Source organism: Corvus hawaiiensis, chromosome 26 (assembly GCF_020740725.1).
Source record: "Corvus hawaiiensis isolate bCorHaw1 chromosome 26, bCorHaw1.pri.cur, whole genome shotgun sequence".
Lineage (NCBI taxonomy): Eukaryota > Metazoa > Chordata > Aves > Passeriformes > Corvidae > Corvus > Corvus hawaiiensis.
The window spans coordinates 16965076-16970615 of NC_063238.1; the positions used below are offsets into that span (position 1 = coordinate 16965076).

Sequence of the window (5540 nt, forward strand, 5' to 3'; positions counted from 1 at the left end):
AAGCGCTCTGAAACAGGGACTAAAAGATGCTCCTTCCAACTCATCTGAACTCTGTTCCCTTCCCAGCACACACACAACCAAGAGTTCTAGATGTATCTAAGGTACATAAAAAATTACACTAAGATGAAATTAATGTTTTGGTATCAGTCAATTGTTTTTATAATTCAAAAGTCCAGATATAACAGAAGTAAAACTTTGAAGGGAAAACATATTTTCAAGGGAAAATATATTCATCTCATTGAGTTTTCTTTCAGAAAGATTTGCATAGGCACACAATAAATAGTATAATATAATAAAAATATATATTCTTCAATTCTGATGATTTGGACCGAGCATTTTTTCCTCTGTTTGTATTATCTGTCAGTGTCTGTTAGGAATGGATTTTTTTTTCACCTGCTTTGTTACAGTCTTTATAGATGAATCACCCTGTTACATTTCCCTGCTATGGGTAGTAATAATAGAGAAGTTAAACGACTATTACAATGAACTATAATAAAGTTCAGAATGACAAAAGACCATTAAAAAAACCTCAACACTAATCATGGATTCCTCATCATCTATTTTATTATTAAGACCCATCAAATTAATTTTTGTAACCTACATACATTTCATTAATCACATTGTACGATTTTGTGGTTTGAGGAAAGTTTTCCTCCTTCATGTACATGATCTCTTCACTGCATTTCAAAGAAATTAAACCCAAAAGATCCAGGACTTCCCTAACTCGTTTTTAAAAGCAGTGAATACTCCCTATATCAGGGTTACCACAAAGTGTTGACTTAATTTTTCTTTCTCTTGACCTTCATCTATCTTTGAATTTTTGTGTGGCTTGTGTGGCAAGTCTTCCCTGTATGTACCAGCTGAGAACTTTCCTCTGTTGTGGTGAGCTCCTCAGCACCTGAATTAAGTAATTCAGATTTGCTTTGTTCAACTCAAGCTGTGTAAGAATGCCCTCAAAGGATGTTTTGAGATGAGATTACTTTTTAATTATCTTTATGAACTCAACACACTCACACAGAATTGATAGGAACTCTTTTCATTATAGAGTGATACAAAAATCACACTACTTCTTTCTATTTTATGTAATTTACAAATCATAATTTAAATTTGGTAAACCAATCAAGTCCATTTCTTTGAGGTAGGACACCTCATCTCTCAGTGTTCCTGAGACTGGACATCTTCAAATATATAGTTTTTAGACACAATTAAAAGCCACTTCACAAGTAGGTGTTTTAGAAAGAAAATTGCTCCAATTTCATTGCAAAATGGTTTCTTGCAGCTTGTCATGATATATAAGTAGATGAAATGAGATTAATTAGAATCAAGGACCTTCACAGATCTCCTTTTAAGAAAAAATGTAGTTTAATATGTTGAACACAATATTGTAACATTGAGACTTTTTCTGCCTGGATAGTATTAATAAATAAAGGGCTTAGCTTCCTTCTATTATTTATTTTAAAGATGTTCTGTGGTGCCTTCTTCTTTGGACAGAAGCCCAGGTTTTCTGGGGCTAATCAGGGTGAGACAGGTGTTGATACAGCCTCATGCTACATGGCTCAGAGCTTTTCCTGTTTCCCTCCTAGCAGGCCTGTCTATATTCTTTTGTAATCACTGAAGTTCAGGATAGAGGTCTGTGCAATTTGGTAAAATGAGTTTTACTTTTTTATTTGCATTGGTAGTAGATTACTTCTTATGCCTCAGAATAACACCAGCCAAAAAAAAAAAAAAATAGTTAGCAGTACCAGACAAAACTGTTATATGCTCACTAACTATGAAGAATCCAGCCTAGTAGCATGAATGTAAACTCAAATATACTGTCCAATCACATACTAACATGGGCACCTCTGACCAGGTTCCTGTTAAGAAGGAATACTATTTTGCAGGGCTGCAAAGTCAGTGCTCTGCTCCAAAGCAGCACACTGAGTGCCTGACATCCCTGTGGGGTCAGAGCACAGATGTCAGTCCTCTCCCACTTGGTAGAACCTTCATTTACATTCTCTAGAAGACACTGGGTTCATGTGTGAGAATACAGCATTACCACGAGGGACATTACCACAGTCTTCTAATTCAACATCATTCCAATAAGATCTTGATCCACACATTTTATCCCAGTTTGGTTTTATGGTATACTGTGCATATTAAAGGTTATTATTCATTGAAGAATTTTCTTTTCATGTTCTGTGGCAAGTTGGTGAATATTCAAAGAAAGAAATTAATGCTAGGCTGATCACACTTAAAATTTCTCCTATGTTATCAGTCCTCGTATTAATCTCCCTTTAATTATAGATATAACTAATGTGTTGTAATATAGAATGGATTATGTTATATTTTTATGCATATACAATTATATATAATTGGCTATTATAGATATAAGTGAGATATATAGAACTCAGTCCAGAAAAGAAATAAACAAAAATTATTTTATTGCTACCAGTCTCCAGCTTTTGACTTTCTGAGCAAATAGCCCTTCTCTAGAAGGTCTTTTAAAATAAATCTGCAAGAATAATGAGGAATAGAACAGGTTACAGAGAGAGCTTCATTTTTATTTTATGTTGGTTATTATCCAAATAAACACTCTTGGAGTTCAGCCCAGCTGGAGCCCTGCAGCAGGATTTATAAAACTCTGACAATGCTGACTTCAACCAGGGTTTCTGCTTCTCATTTTTGCAGAGCTTGGGAGCTGATCTTCAGTTTGAACTGCAAATCCTGGAACCTTCAGCCCTCAGTTCAGCACCTCTGCGTGATAGGGCTGGTGTGTTCAGCTGATCCTCCTGTCAGACAGACCACGAGAGGTTTCATAAGAAATATTTTGCAGTCAATGTACTGCCATTTACTTACAAATAGCCATTTCATCCTAAATGTATACTATTGCTTTTACTCAGAAAAGATGAAACAAAATCAAAGCATATTAAAACCTTCTGTGACTTCCTTCAAGGAGAAGTAAAATGACCTTTCTTCACTAGCTAAAAGGGGAATTAAGATACAGTTACCCAATACCACTTTACATTTGAATTAAGGCATCCATGCAAAGTTTTAATGCTCTCTAGCAAATGTGTGACGGTTAATTTCTTTTACATCTCCTGAATGTCCTGTGCCTTTTTGATGTTAATTGCTTGTTCCCCCTTTACAAACCTCTTAAAAATTTTCATTATTTACCAAGTTACTTAAATATGTAGTTAATTTAAAGCACATAAATACATCCATTGACACTTCACTTGCCCTTTGGGTTAAACATATACTTTCTGAATTGTAGCCTAAAAGTGAGTCTGTTCGCTCACAAAGGGTGTTTTGGGAATGCCATAGTTCTGCAAGGTGCTGATCACTCTGCTCTTCTTATGATAAAAAGACCAATAGCGAATTCTCAAAATTTCTTACAAGTTCTCAGCACCTTCCAGGAACAAATCTACCCTCTATCAGTCAGAAAAATCAAGGTCTGATTTACCTGTGTCTACCTGCCTTCACAGGTTAAGTAATTTTGTGCTCACAAATTACTGACCTGAATTTATGTGCCTAAAGTGATTGTGAGCACAAATATTAGCTCTTATCTAATCATCCAAAGAGTAAATTTGCACCTGTTATGAATTATGCATGCAGAAATTCAAACTTAATTATTTGTATATGCAAAGTTGAATACACAAAAAGCCCATTTCTTAAAATCTAGGACAAGATGTTAAACCCACTATATTTCTTACACCAAGTACCAGCTTGTCAGAATATTGAATGTTTTACGTCTGGGTAAATGCATATGCATAAAAGTAGCAAAATATGGATTAATACAAGATTGTTCATATAAGAACAGGATAATGTTTCTTGCCTGAATTCTGAACATTTTGTATGCATTTAGTAAACTTACTCAAAGAGGACAACAAACTGTCATTAGCATAATTTTTGTATTTGTTTATGTAAATTACTGTGTTTAAAAATAAGACTTTTGAAATGTCAGTTCAATCAAAGCATAAGGAAAAGAGTCAGAAATATTTTAAAAAGTAAAATGGTGAAAAGAAATAGAAAAAGTCCCTGAATTATGATAACAAATATTTCCAAAAGAAATACCATTGGCTGAGATGAGCTGAGATCTTCTGTCTTGTTTCCATTGGTCTGCCTGCTACTGCAAATGAACAGTTATAACTGTATGAAACTAGGAAATATTTTTTCCATCATTTCTTTGGTAAGGATGACTGCTATTGAGGTAAGTCAGAAAAATGCCTATTAGCAGGTAAGACAAGGGAAAAGAATCAACTAAAAGCTCATTTTCTGACAGGAGAGATCAAGAGAGGAAAAGAATAGAGCAAGCAGAGGAGGTGGAGAGACTTACCAGATATCCTACACAGCCCATCCAAAAGAAAGTTATTCTAAGAACCAAAAAAACTAAGCAAACAGGGATTCCACATTTCTCGAGCTGCATAGTTTAATCTTCGATGTTGTCTTTGCATCCTGTTCAGCTCCCTGCTATAAGTTTACAGCAAGAACCTGCTAGTGTAAATGATGTGATGGGATTTTAGTAGTGAGAATGAATCTGGCCATTCAGTCTGTGTTAAAGACTAAGTGAAAAACAGTCTCAAGATAACAATTACCTTCTTTATATTCAGTATGGTAATAGCATTTTGACTTCAGACATGAGAGGCATAGCTGAACAAACATGACCCAGATTCACACTTGCCTGTGCTATGAATTTTGTTTTCCTTGTTGCACAGTGAGCAATCTAAGCTGTTTTAAAAGACCTACTTACAGTGACTCAAAAATATAGTTGAAAATATTCCAATACCATTTTCTTTCATTATTTGCAGACAAATTACCACCAGAAAAAGTAGTAATTATTTTAAATTTTGAACCAGCATAACCTTTAAAACTAAAATATGAAAAAGGATTTATTTTCTTCATATCCTCCCAAATAGTTGTCTGTTTACTGTAAGGACATCTAAGAACTTCAAGTCTAAACAGGAGAGGAAGAATTTAGTCTGTGCTATTTTAAGTTCAGAGAAATCTTTAGGCAAAGCAAAACATCCTAGTAATCACCACAGATGAAACAGAAGTGCTTCAAAGAAGTAAATTTGCAATTTTGAGTCTCTTTTTCGTTTAAGAAAATGTCCTGAAAGTCCTTGAATTTTGACAGTCTTGCATCAGCTAGCTGCCTGCAGCATTCCCCTGCGGCTGCTCTTCAGATACTCCCAGGTTGGGATCTATAGTAACACTGCTTCATATCACGAGTGCAAACAGCTTTTCTTGCATATTTATCTCGTTGCTATCTTGGAAACTGTATGCACAGCACAATAGCTTTTCAAATATTGATGGTATATTCAGTTGTTATCTCCCTTTCAGCTCTCCCTCAAAATGCAGTACAAACAATTTCAGCCTTTGCTTAATAGGCTACCTACCTGCTTCTAACTTTTCGTCACACATATTCAAAGTTAAAATAACAGTTAAATTAAAAATAACTGAACAATAAATAAATTCTTAAGTCATCTAAAATATACTGGCCAAGTTTTCAAAAGCAAGTGGCAAAATATTTCTGAATACATTATTATGACTTAATGCAGAAT

General features: G+C 34.6%; 1 long non-coding RNA gene across 1 annotated transcript; it reads right to left on the reverse strand.

Moving 5' to 3' along the window:
- Nucleotides 1-2530: 2530 nt before the first annotated feature.
- On the reverse strand, nt 2531-4578 carry LOC125317277. The gene is made up of 2 exons (XR_007199994.1): nt 4316-4578; nt 2531-2771 (listed from the first exon to the last, which is right to left on the reverse strand). It is a non-coding gene; the product is annotated as an uncharacterized LOC125317277 (long non-coding RNA).
- Nucleotides 4579-5540: the final 962 nt, after the last annotated feature.